Here is a 14,600-nt window from a genome sequence, read left to right on the forward strand (position 1 = left end):
CCGTGATCCATGTAGCTTCCGCTCTCGCCACCCCTCCTCGGTCCTTAGTCCTCCCGGACCCCTCTCGTTATCGGTATTCCCTCGAAGATTCGCCGTGATGTGGGTGAGGCGCCGTACGCATTACAATTACACATGAAAATAAAAGAATAGTCAAAACGCGGAAACGATATCGACTTTTTGGCCTCTGGAGATCTCGTCGTCGCCTCTCTGGCTCGTCCCTGGACGCAAATTTCCGCGCCTTGTGACGGCGGCGGGGCGCTGCCACGAAGCGGCGGGCCGCAACGTCACAACACCCCACCCCAAGAGGAAGCATACCGGGTGCGGTTGCCTCGCTCAGCCACTCGCCCTCCGGGGTGAGTATAAGAGCGCTTCGCGATCGAGATCTCCAGCTCAGGCCTCGGCACAGTGGACGAACACAAAATAAGACGTCATAACACAAAAAAATTATTAATAAACTAACAACTACTCTTAGTCTACTAAATTCTGTCCCATCCCCACGCCTTGTCAGACCTCGGAACTCGTATTCGGGAGCAGTCATCTACCGCCTCGTCTTTCCCTTTCGGATTTATCGTCGCGATACAAGTCGGACCTTCCTACGATTGCCTACGACAACGAACGCCTCGCGCTTGCTGTCGACCGCTTACTTAACTCTACCTAACGTCCTTTTAAACGGGAGGCTAACTCCCTTTTGGGGGGCGAGTACGCCGGCAGTACTCGGCTAAGTTTTGCTACGTCGTCCTCGACGAGCGGTCCTAACGCGACACCAACGTAACATGACGTGTCGACTGCATAGCGGGAGCGCGGCTTTATGCCTTATCGTGGCTTTATTACGTGGGGTCGGACCAACGCGGTACTACCGAGTAAAGGTGACGGGGGTTAACGGCGGGATCCCTTATGACCCGTAAATGAGCGAATAGCCGGAGGTTCGGGGGGGGGGGGTTAGGGTTCTATCGCACCACTTTGATTCCTCTACCCATTTATTCGCCTTGATAAAGGCGTTTGTACAAAACTAAAAGATCGACCATACAAAAGGTTCTCCTCGGTCCGAGAATGACGAAAAGAAAAAAAAAGAAAGGAAGAATCAAGTGGGCACGAAAGTTTATTCATAATATGGTTTCAAATCCTTAACGTGGATTTTTCCGATCGAATTACCTAATGAATCGGCCAGTTCGTATACTACCGGCGACAGAATTCTTAGTACGGTGAAGGGACCATGAACTTTGCAGACACGTGTTGAGCGGCGGACGACAAGACGTGCTGTCGCTTCAACACTCGGTCGCCTACGGCAAACCGACGGTCTCGCCTACGCAAATTATAATACCGAGTTTGTTTCATTCGCGCAGTCTCCAAATTTTCGACAATCCAGGCCCGCAACTGGTGGATTTGTTCCATCCTCTCCCTCCAAATGGCGGGGTCGGAGTTCTCTACCTCGACCGCAGCGTCTGCTCGTTCGCGAAACAGATTAACAGGTTGTGGTTCCCTCCCGAAATTCAGAAACGCCGGAGTCGCTTGAAGCGAAGTGTGGTGTGCGGAATTATAAGCAAAACGAAATTCGTTAATGTTTCGGTCCCACTCGCGGTGGTCTCGACCCAAGAAAGCGGTAATCATCGTTTTGAGTACGCGATTAACTCGTTCGACGGGATTCGCTTGGGGGTGATAGGGCGGTAACGTCGTATGCTGAATTCCGTACTGTGTCGTTAACGCCTGTAATTCTCGGTTTAGAAATTCCGTACCATTGTCGGTCAATAAGACGCGTGGTGCTCCCCAACGAAAAATAACGAGGTTTTCGACAGCCTCTCGGATATTCTTACCGGTCGCCTTACGTAGCGGGCAACACTCAATCCATTTGGTGAACAAGTCCTGCATCACGAGAAGGTACGCGTGCCCCGACTTACTGGGCGGAAGCGGCCCCATAATATCGGCGGCGACAACCGTCCACGGAGCTTCGATCACTCGTTGGCCCATTAATCCCGCGGGAACATCCTGTTCTACTTTTGCTCGCTGGCACGTGTCGCACCGGCGCACGTACCGGGCGATATCGTTGAACATCCGCGGCCAATAATACCTCGTCGCGACACGGCGATAAGTTTTCTCCACACCCAAGTGTCCGGCTTGAGGTAGATCATGGTTGGCGCGAATAATCTCATCGCGAGAGTCTTTTGGTACCACAAACTTCCATTGGTCGAGGTCATCTACGGTTTCGTTAATCACGGGATGAGGTCTACGAAAATATAACCGATCCCCCTCTATTTTCCATCCTGGAAATTTTTGCGGGTGCTCGAGAACCTCGTTAAATCTTTTCGCGTACCAGTCGTTCTCAACCACGGCGACAGCGCACAAGTCGTCATCTTGCTCGTAAATTCGCGAGAGTGCGTCCGGCACATAGTGCATCGCACCTTTCCTGTGCTCGATTCGGTAGTCGTATTCAAGCAACTCGAGAGCCCACCTCGCTAACCGTCCCGTCGGATTCTTTAAATTATACAGCCACCGGAGGCTGCTATGGTCCGTTACGACGGTAAATCGGTAGCCCTCAAGGTAGGGCCTAAGCTTTCTAATCGCCCATATGACCGCGAGGCATTCCTGCTCGGTGGTCGAGTATTTTCTTTCCGCGTCGGACAAAGCCCTACTCGCGAAAGCTATTACGTGTTCGACCCCGTCTATTTTCTGAGTGAGTACTGCGCCCAAGCCGACGAAACTGGCGTCCGTTTGCAGCTCGAACGGGATGCTGAAGTCGGGACACGATAAGGTGGGTGGGGAAGTAAGACACCCTTTAATAGTCTCGAACGCGGCTTGCTGTTCCTCGCCCCACCCCCACGGCTGATTCTTTTTAAGCAGTCGCGTTAATGGTTCTAAGTGAGTAGCGCACTGCGGGATAAAACGGCGGTACCACGACGCCATACCAATAAATCGACGCAATTGCCGGAGGTTACGCGGCGCGGGATATTCCCTGATCGCGACTGTCTTATCGGGATCGACCTTTAGACCCTCGCGCTGCACCAAAAATCCGAGATACTTCACCTGCGAGCGGCAGAACTTACTCTTCTCGGGATTGATCGTCAAGCCCGCTTCGCGAATACGCTCGAAAACGCGTCCTAACCACTCGAGATGTTCCTCGAACGTTTCGGTAGCCACCACGATATCATCTAGATACGCGAACGCATACGGATCCATCTCTGGTCCGATTAAGTGATCCAACAACCTCTGGAAAGTCGCAGGGGCCCCCGTTAAACCGAACGGCATCCGTTTAAAATGAAATAGGCCCTTTCCCGGCACCGCGAAAGCCGTGATTTCCCGGCTCTTTTGAGATAGCGGAATCTGAAAATAGGCTTGGCTTAAGTCAATGGTCGAAATGTACCGAGCTTTCCTTAATTTATCGAGGATCCCGTTCATGTACGGTAACGGGTACGCGTCCTTTTTCGAAACATCGTTCACTTTTCGGAAATCTAAGCAGAAACGATATGTCCCGTTAGGCTTTTTAATCATGACGATGGGGGTCGACCACTCGCTCTGCGACGGCTCGATTATACCGGCTTTCAGCAGGCGGTCTACTTCCTCATAAATGGCCTCTTTGATTTTCGGCGACACGGGATAACCTTGTTGCCGAATAGGAGGGTGATCCCCGACCTCAATATGGTATTCGGTTAACGTGGTGGCTCCGAGCTCTTCCGAATTGACTGTAGCTTTAGACGCTAAAAATTCTTGTAGACGCTTCTCTTGGTCCGGCGTTAATTCACTCAATCCGCAACAAACGAGGGGCGACGCTTCCGGTTTTCGCGCCCTCCCCCCTTTTTCAGCTAAGTCCGGTTTGAGACTTACGGCATCTCCCTCGGCCGACGCTACGCGCACGCTTGCGAGCGAACTCGAAGAACCTTTCTCAAAACGGTAACGTCGCGAAGGATCCTCGTCAAAATTCCACGTACCGTCCGCGAACTTCACGCTTAGGCCGAAAGCCTCCAAAAAATCCATTCCCAATATGCACGGCAACGCCAGAGTTGGTAACGAACAAATCATCATATTCAAGGTTTTATCCTGAACGCGTATCGGGACCTTTACCTCTCCCCTCACTCTCGCATTCTGATCGGTCGCGGTAGTCACGCGCCTCCCGCCCATCCTCTTAAACGAGAACCCGAGATGCTTAATCAACGCGGTGACCTCCGGACCCGCCAACGTACAGCTAGAACCGGAATCTACGAGGGCGCGGACTTCGTGTCCCGCGATTTGCACGCGTAGGAAGTTGAGAGAGGCTGAGCCGCCTCTACCACCGAAAGCGCTATACGCGGCATCGCGATCTCCCACCGACAACGAATCCCTGGGGCCGGAGGGGTTAGGAGCCGGGTTGCCCCAATTCCGCGACTCCGCTACTCGTTTCCCGAACATTTCGGGCAAGTACGGGTGGTGACCTCGGCCTTCCCGCACCGGTAGCAATGTCTCCGCGGCGGAGCTTTACAATCGCGCGAAAAGTGTCCTGACTGGTCGCAATTCCAGCACGTGGCAGTGGGGTTTACGCTCGCGGAAGCCGGCGAATCATCCGACCCGCCCGTCGCAGGCGCGGCCGCCACGACCGAAGCATTCGCTTTCGGCCCGTTGGCCTTACCCTTCTTTGCGCCTGTCCCGGTGTCGCTCGATGTCGCAGTGGACACGCCAAGCGCGGCCACGGAGTCGCGTTGGTTCCCCCCCGAATTGCGGTTTGCGCCCTTGGGCGCACGGTACGCTAGATCCGGGAAGAAGGAGCGTTCCGGCGTGGGAGGAGCGCGATAATTCTGTGCGGCGCGGCTGCTAGCCTCCGCCCATCGTTCGAGCGCGTCCATATCGTGAACCGAATCCCTAGGTATCTGGGTTTGTAGGCGGGGACGCATGTGTCGGTGTGCGTAGCCGACCTTTTCCTCCTCACTCCACGGCGGCGATAACCGATCGAAAAGCGTATTTAAACACGTTAGGTAATCCGTCGCGGCCTCGTGTTCCCCCTGCGTCCGTCGCATTTTCTCGTCGCGAAGGGCGAACTGAAAATCCGGGTCCCTAAAACGTGTACGCCACGCGGTTTTAAACGCGGCCCATGTCGTTAGGCGTTCCCTCTTCCCGCGAAACCAATAAAGCGCAATGCCCGATAAAAAGAACGGAAGACACCGCAAAATGTCCTCGTCCGCAACGGGAATCAATTCGCGGCCCTCTTCGATACGCAACAGAAACGCTTCGGCATCCTCTCCGCACGCGCCTGTAAACTTTAGATCCCATTTCCGCATGATATTATACATGGCCGTCGCGGAGTTACCGTTTGGATCGTGCGAGGCCTTAGGCGTGTAACTCCGTGAAACGTCGGAGTGATCAAGATGCGCTCGTGCACCCATCGTAGCGGACGGACTATCTGGGCGAACGATTTCTACCGGGACACCGAGATATTCGGTATGAGCCGGGGGGTTCGCTTCGGTCCCCGTCGTCTGATTTAACTCAAGGTTCGTCGCGCGGTTTAAGTCAACGTCGGCCACGCGGCTCGATTCTCGACGAGTGGCCGTCAACAAACGCAACAAACGAAGTGTCAGCTCGGGGTCGGATCCTTCGATAGGTAGCTCGCGTCGACTCAACTCGGCGATTCGTTCTTCGCGCGAAGCGTGGATAATCCACTCGTCGGTGAGCTCGATTGGATCCATCTTGTTTACCCGAACTTTTATTATTAAATAAAGAATCTAACTTTCGCGAAAGCTAACGGAGCACCACTGTATCGCGGAAAGAAAATAATAGTACGCGAGCACTAATATACGGTCAACAATACACACGAAGGAATGTGAAAGTCTCTATTCTGCGCGAAATCTATGGAAGGCTACCGTATTCTCAAAAGAGAATAATAATACGCGAACTCTAACACTCGCGAATGGAATGCGAAGGTAACGCGAGATAGGCAAATAGTTTTTCAGACGCGACAGCTCGCTGAACGTAAACACCGAATTCCAAAGCGCTACGCCGTATCGAATAATATCGCGAAATCACCGATTAACCCACCCGAACACGGTTATTTGAATAATCATCGAAATAATATTTCCCATTAAGCTGAAAGAAAGAAGTTAAACACAGCTAATATAACATATAATGTAGCGTCAATAATAATTCATACCAAAAAAGGGATAGGATCATTTATTTATTTCAACAGAACACAAAAAAAAATCAATAAGGAATCCGCGAGAATCTTGTCACTTTCACGAAAATTATCGTAGCGTTAGCGCAAGCCCTTTTCGTGCCTTTCGGCGATCTTTCGGCGGCCCCACGTTGGGCGCCAAATTTTGTCACGACTTTTTCACTCCCGGACCGCTCCGGGGCGTGTGCCGGATCAAAAGGGGTAAGGAGAGCGGGATGACGGGCCTCTCCGACGATTCCCTCGCACCTCCGACACTTCGCAAAACGAATTTACCGTTGGGCGCCAGACGCGTCAACGCGCGTCCGCGAAATCGCGAAAGAAAGCCAACACGAGACGCAAAGCGAGACGTGCGGATGTGCGAGGAATCGGCTAGCTCGACCTAAGGGCTGGGGCGGGGGTGATGAAGGGCGGCGCGATCTTTGGCGGGGTGACACGCCATAAATAAGGCCACGAACTCAAGCAATTAACAAATCAAAATAACATTTATTTGTTAGAATTTCACGCGTGAACCAATAAAAGCTGAGTCGGCTTCGGTCGGTCAGACAAATCATATCATCAGTCGCGCGAGCGTCAGAAATGAAACAAAAGAATTAGTAATAGCGCGGACACCAGAATAAACGAGGTACTGCGTTATCGTATAGTAACGCGCGGAAGGCGCTGCGATTATCTCAGAACAGTATGACAAAACTTACAAGTAATATGGAACATCGACGGTAAACACGAAATAAGCACGGAATTAGAAAATAAGATCTCGCAGGAAAAGTCGCGACAGGACGATACCTCACGCTCGGAGTGCGTGAACGCAACGCCGGGAGTCGCGCGAGAGTTCTGTCGCCAATTACCTTAAGCCTAACGCAAGTATGAATCGTGGCGTAAGCCACGTCCCAACGTAATGAGAACCGAACGCAACACAATAACGCGAAATCAATTTCGGCGCGATAGCAAGGAGACGCGGAATACTATAACAAACGCGAAAATACGGACTTAATCTAACGCGAGAAATGACCAAAGGTAGCGCCAGTCATTCGGGCAAAGACAATACTGTCCTCAGTGATTTCCGAACGCGAAAATGAGACGCCGAGGCAATCGGCGTACCGCGAAATACGGGAAGAAACGCGAGGAACATGTGCGGGATTACCGCGAGCAATGATAACACGCAATCACCGAACAACGCATCCGAACATGACTACCCTAACACGCACGATTCGCTGAGGCAATTAGCCGCTCACAGACGGCCGATTAACGCGAGTGATGTGCCGACGCATGCGAAATTCCACCAGAGCAATGGTCGAAAATTTGATACGCCGGGGATACGGAAGGCACGAGACACAATCGCGAGCGCGGACAGTGCACGAAACGGACTCGCAGTGACGGATTTCGACACGAATCTATCACGATCTCCAGAGGCTCGCAATCGCGTCTTTATCTCAATTCCGCGGCCACGAGACCATCCCGAGGCCCTTCGCTCTCGCTGTCGATCGCCATTCGATACGCGGTCTCAAGGGACCGCACGCGTCGCGATATTACAACGTTATCCCGGACGAGAGCGTGCACCGGAGGGCGGCGTCGTGGCGTTACATTTCGCGATTAATTACTGCGGGCAACCTCACCGGTGTGATGTCTCCTCGTAGGGCTCCTTGCCGTCACCTCGTATGGAGGATCGCCGCAGCGCAACAGATTTTCCCGACTCGGGGCGGCTATCGCGTAGCTTTTAAAGAAAACGTTCGCACTCGCCGACGGACGACCAGAGAGTGTCTCGCTAGATTCGCTCGATAACGGAATCGATGCGGCACCCCCTTCCGTAGGGGCGTGCCAACCAATCGAGAGCGAGCGTGCAAGCTCGCGCGATATTCTCAAGCAGGATCGTCGTAAGGTGGATCCTTCGGGGGCGCGCAACGGTCCCTCGGCGGCGTAGCGACTTCTTCAATTTGTCCCTGGGCAGCGGACTGGACTTTGTTCTGGCCAGTGTGCCTCCGGTTGCCCTCGGGGCGGTGATCAGTCACCCCGCGGGCCGGTATTTCGTGGAGGCAGCTTGCTGAGGCCGGGTTTGCCCCGGTACCTAGGGCCCCGCTACCGGCGGCCTTGTCCATCGCCGCCTCATTCGCCGCACGCCCGCCGCGTTGCTCTCGCCGCCCGTGATCCATGTAGCTTCCGCTCTCGCCACCCCTCCCCGGTCCTTGGTCCTCCCGGACCCCTCTCGTTATCGGTAATCCCTCGAAGATTCGCCGTGGTGTGGGTGAGGCGCCGTACGCATTACAATTACACATGAAAATAAAAGAATAGTCAAAACGCGGAAACGATATCGACTTTTTGGCTTCTGGAGATCTCGTCGTCGCCTCTCTGGCTCGTCCTTGGGCGCAAATTTCCGCGCCTTGTGACGGCGGCGGGGCGCTGCCACGAAGCGGCGGGCCGCAACGTCACACTATATATATATAAAATAGAATGTTTGTATGTATGTCTGTTCTTTATACACTCTTAAATTATTCGACCGAATTTTTACCAAAAGTATATAAAATAGGGGTAGAATTTTCCGAGGAGTGCTATAGAGTGTATAGTTTTTCGTTACCGATCTTTTTGGGAATCGGTATCCGAACTGATAAAGGAATTTTTTTCGATTAAGGATATTGAAACACAAATAAAGTCGTTTGAAGAAGAACGACTCCCGGGCGAAGCCCGGATAACCAGTTAGTAGTTTATAAAATTATTGATTATAATTTTTATTTTTATTTAAATTTTAATTAATATCTAATATTTTTAATTTCAGTTTATAAAATTAATTTTTATTTTATTATTAATTTCTTAAATTTTAATTTATTAATTTTTAATCAAGAAATCTATTTTTCACATATCGACTGATATCTTTCGGGAGGTCGTATCTTACACAATTCGAGATCGATTTTACACAATTTCCGGTTTTTCTGCTTAAACGCTCAGTCAGGCAACCTTGAAGCTAAGTGTCTACATCCTATCTTAAAATAGATTACCAAAAATAAATTATAATTGTCGAAATTTTCTCGTATTTTCTCGTATTTGTAGATACGACTTTGCACTTCAAAATTATAATCAAATGAACAAGATACGACATATTTATTTTTAAATGACAATAATAAATGTTATTTAAAAATAAATATGTCGTATCTTGTTCATTTGATTACAATTTGAAGTGCGTTGTATCTATAAAAATTGCGTTTTGGCGTTTGTTTCCCACGAATAATATCAAATTAAACAATAAAGCTGTATTTTAATTCCAAATCACTATACTTTTGAACAGTAAAGCAAACTATCTTATTGTTTGTTGCTTATCAACAAAACAAAAATTTACGAATCCTGTACAGTGACTTTGAGATACGATCTCCCAAAAGGTACCAGTCGATATACGATAAAAACAATAAAAAATATGAACAAGAAAAGATTGTGTCATCGTTGAAATGGAATTCGAACTTGTGAAGATCTATAAACGACAAAACATTTATGTTATTGAGTTATTGATTATTTTTACTGCCCAATCTATTATTGTAAGTATATGCAAAAGTTAAGTGAAAAAGCAAAACAAATGTAATCCGTTAAACATATTTTAATGTACGTTGCTTTTTAGTATTATATTAAGTGTTATTTGCAATTGGGAACAAAGTTCTTTGGAAGTTTTAAACATTATCGCAGGTGATGACCATTACATGATTTATCGGGAAGATGAGTATAGGAAAATTTTTTAATTTTAAAATATTTATTGTTATTTTATAATAACACATTCCATTTACATTCTCTCATTTTATGAGATTTTACATTATTTTATATCATGTTTTACTTTATTGATAATTGGATTTGCCACAAAGAACCCTGTCTATTTTAGAACCCTCGCGTCTAACATCGAGACTTTGCTAAAATAAAAAATTATTGTTAGAGGATCAGAATATTTTACAGACATAATTCTCTAAGTCGACATTGTTTAGAGATATATACACTCTCTAAAACATTAGAAAAATATACTATATAGCATTCTTTCATTCGATTTCTCGGCATCCAGGACATTTCTCCGTGGTGATAGATGGTGGTAATGGATACAATCAATTATTTTGAATATCCCTGACTCACATCCAGAAACTTGCAATTAGCTGAATCAGTAGTACAAATTTATTTGTATAAAGTACTTTAATTGATATGTTAAAATAGTTTATTATCCGTAATCACAGGCAGATGCCTAGGACGTCGAAAAATCGAATAAAACAAAGCTATTTCGTACATTTTTCTAATTTTTCAAAGAGTGTATTTCTGAACGGTATTAACTTACAATAAAGGATTATGTTTATACATAAATATTTTGATCCTCTAACAATAACCTTTTATTTTAAGTCTCGTTACTAGACGCGAGGGGCCAAAACCCTTATAAAAATGCTGGGCAAAGTTCTTTGTAAGTGAGTGAGTTTAATGCTAAATTGGCAACAATTAACTATTAATTTACTTACTGGATTATAAACATGCTGCTGTGTGTATTACAGACGGGTTGCAATCATATATCTACCCATTAGAGAATATATAGATATTTTGTACCTACTCTAAACGGTAAGATATAAATGCACCCATGTGCACATATAAGTAGCAATTTACTCCATTTGTACGAATTCTTGTATGAACACAGTGCACAAGATGACACTAATTCAGATAGATGAGCGAGCGTATATTTTATTTGCACATTATAAACAGCGCTAAGCGCAGAATGCATTTTGACAGTAGTCACTGCGGCGAGCACAGAAATAGACCTCTATTAAGCTGGACCCTCCACCAGCGCAAATCAAGTTCGCACTAGGTAAAAAATTTAGTGCTATTTAGGTGCTAATTAAGTGCCTTAGTCCGAATTTTGGTACTCGAACCGTTTAGCAGAAAATCGCGTAAAAAATGGGGGGTCCAGCTTGCCATTAAGCTGAACCCCCCTATATCAGAAAATGGTCCTACATAAAAAACAAGTGCACTATAATTTAGTACTAATTAAGTGCTACTTAAGGGGGGAGGGTCAAGTAAACGCAGCCGTCTTTTTCCCGATTTTTTTAAATCATGAATATTATGATGTACTTTGTTCCGATTTAATAAATCTTTCCATCCGTTTAAAAAAAATTCGGAAAAAAACGGCCATTTACTTGACCCTACCCCCTTAAGTGCTCTAAAATAACGATAAAATATTGACAGATTATAACACTTATTTAAATATACTACTATATATTGAACACAGTACCGTCGCGGTCGACACAAACACTTAAAAAACTTGCTGCATGAATGTATTCGTTACTAAAATGATCGAAAACATATATATTATCAAAATATTCCCAAATCTGAGTTTATTGCTAACAGTAAAAAACAATTACGATAATTAACTTAGACCAGCCATTGGCGCTGAATACTATAAGTTCCGTCACCTGATCGTCTATACGAATTAGTTGCTCGGATGATTATAGTATTAAAATAATTCTCAGACATTGTATTTTAAAAGAATATCACGATTTGAATTTAGTGCTAGCTGCATAGAGTTGAAATTAATTAATTAATCAACAGAGTGCGCGCACAGCGCTTTGTAATTCGTTACAAAATCGTCAAAAAATTAAATGCTCGCGTGATTATGGTGCCGAAATAATCCCGAGAGATTGTACTTTAAGAAAATATCATGATTCGAAGCGCGCCGCGCTCCATGGATAAATTATTTAATTTCAACGCTATGCAGCTAGCACTAAATTCAAATCGTGATATTTTCTTAAAGTACAATGTCTCGGGATAATTTTGAGAGCATAATCACGCAAGCACCTAATTCTTTGACGATTCTGCAAAGAATTATAGAACGCTGCGCGCGCGCTTCATAAGTTAATAAATTAATTTCAACGCGATGCAGCTAGCACTAAATTCAAATCGTGATATTTTCTTAAAGTACAATGCCTCAGGATTATTTTGGGACCAAAAACACGCAAGCAGCTAATTCGTTAACGATGCAGTAACGAACTTTAGGGCGCGGCGCGCGCGCTTCGCGGATAAACTAATTAATTTCAACGCTATGCATCGTCAAAGAATTAGGTACTCGCGTGATTATGATCCCAAAATAATCCTGAGACATTGTACTTTAAGAAAATATCATGATCCAAATTTAGTGCTAGCTGCATCGCGTTGAAATTAATTAATTAACTCATGGAGCGCGCGCGCGCAGCGCTCTGTGATTCGTTATAGAATCGTGAAAAAATCAAGTGCTTACGTGTTTTTGATCCCAAAATAATCCTGAGGCATTGTACTTTAAGAAAATATCACGATCCGAATTTAGTGCTAGCTGCATAGTGTTGAAATTAATTAATTAATTTATTAATTTTTTGACACGCAATGATTAAGGCCGTTCGCTTCACAGCCTTCTAGCACGATTTTTCTCGTCAATAAACGAATAATTATTTTTAAAGTTTTAATTGTTAACAACTATCTAATTAAATTTATAGTTTGATCACGCATACATTTCGACTATTTGTTAATCGGTTTTTTGAGCTTTCAACTTGATGTGGCTTCTTAATAACTCCATGTAATTTGTATACTATAATGATTAATATTAAGAAAGTAAAAACGACCGCTATGATTTAAATCAACAGAGAGGATAAATTCCATAATAAAAATGCTATAATTATTAATTAATGTTAATCTTATGATGTTAAACTTCCTTTTAATTTATTTCATTTTTCGACGGATTTTTTATGTAACGGGATTATTATGATGTATTACAGTTAATTAGAGGGATTTATTTGATTGATTGAAAAAGTCTCTGTAAAGCACGAAACGTCCAAGTTATTTTGACGGAATATTAAACTGTAATATTTAGAATCCTGTTGTTCGGTTATTGGCTTTTATTTTATCTGAAACATACGAGCTTTATCTACTTATATATTTTTTAATTTATACATATTAAAATTATTGCAATATTAAAAAAACAAATTTTTTACATTATCTCATGACGAAAGAGACCACCACCTTCTCGCGGTTTCCGTTGAGCAACAATATGTACGTAATGTAAAAGTGAAATACACAGAACTGTGATTGCAAAAAATTGTCCTTTAATTTTACTATATGTATTTTACAAGACATTTACTACGTTTACGCGAGCGTTACTTCTGTAGTAACTTTTACGATATATCACTCGTTTACGCAAAATAAATTATCGTAAGTTACTATACAAAATCCCGTTTACGCGAAGGAATTATCGTAAGTTACTACAGAAGTAACGCTCGCGTAAACGTAGTAATAGTAACTTGTGCCAATGTCAAATAAATAATGAAATAAAATTGCTTAAAGTTTCCGTGTGCGTAATCTATCGAGCCGGTAGAAGCAATTTTCTAATAGTAAACGTGAACGAGCGAGTAAGACGATCGGTTAGAATGCTGAAGGTCTCAAGTTCGAGTCCTGGTTTTTTTCTAACTCTTTTTGCATTTTTATTTTTTTAGGCAAATGAGTTGTTATGTAATATACATATAAACTAGGAAAATTATTTGACAATCATTAAAATTATTTGCATATTTTTTAAGAACTTTAAGAAAGTTAACGATTTGCTCATAAAGAAATAAGAAATTATTTTCAAATTACAAAATAAGTTTTTTTTTATTATTATATAATAACAATAGTATTGTTCATTAATTCTCGGTCTCGGCTTCATAATATATATATATATATATATATATATATATATATATATATATATATATATATATATATATATATATATATAATCAATAAGTATCACAAGTAATTAATAAGTACGACAAGACCTATATATGCGCGCGCGCGCGAGCGCGAGCGCCGAGCAAAGAAGCCTAGCACGATTCTCGCCGGCTCGCGGCTGACCGGACCGAGCATCGAGCATCTGACATCACTGCACTGAAATCTGACATCACTGCAAATTTAGTCCGGATTCGCACCAGGGGCAAAGTCTGCAGGTAAAATCGGGTATATTTAGCCCGGACTCAAACCTAGGGGCAAAGTCTGTCGGTAAGGGGCAAAGTGTGTTGGTAATCAAGGTACGGAAGTGCTGGTCTCGACTTTTGAGGGGCCATTGGCTATCTGTCTATTAATCTGTGACTAGACTACCAAAGACCACCAAACGATTCCAATTAATGAAAGTTCGATACGTTGAATTTGTCCGGCCAACTTCATAGAGGTCTACCGTGCGTCCGTGTGAGCAATTCAGTGGTGTGTGGTGTGTGTACGTGTACGGACATATGTAACACCACTTCATAGAACCTGAAATAAGTTGGTAACACTGAAACCGGAGTTTCGCGTTGTCACCACGCGAGGTCTCCAATATCAGTTCGGCCTTTGCTTTTTGTTGACAGAGTTGACATTACCGACGTCGAGGAAGTTCCGGCCAACATTTGTAAAGACTTGAGAGATACAAGACAGTATTGTGCGTTACTAAAAATAAAGATTTAGAACATAAAACTCTGTCTTAAAATTATAAGTCAGCTAT

The 14,600-nt window shown here is 44.8% G+C and overlaps 1 long non-coding RNA gene across 1 annotated transcript in view; it reads left to right on the forward strand.

The window, feature by feature from the left end:
- Positions 1–14,600, forward strand: part of LOC143899460 (uncharacterized) — a 33,246-nt gene that overhangs the window by 14,660 nt on the left and 3,986 nt on the right. The window lies entirely within an intron of this gene.

This window comes from Temnothorax americanus, unplaced genomic scaffold, assembly GCF_048541705.1.
Source record: "Temnothorax americanus isolate GAGA-0224 unplaced genomic scaffold, ASM4854170v1 Scaffold27, whole genome shotgun sequence".
Lineage (NCBI taxonomy): Eukaryota > Metazoa > Arthropoda > Insecta > Hymenoptera > Formicidae > Temnothorax > Temnothorax americanus.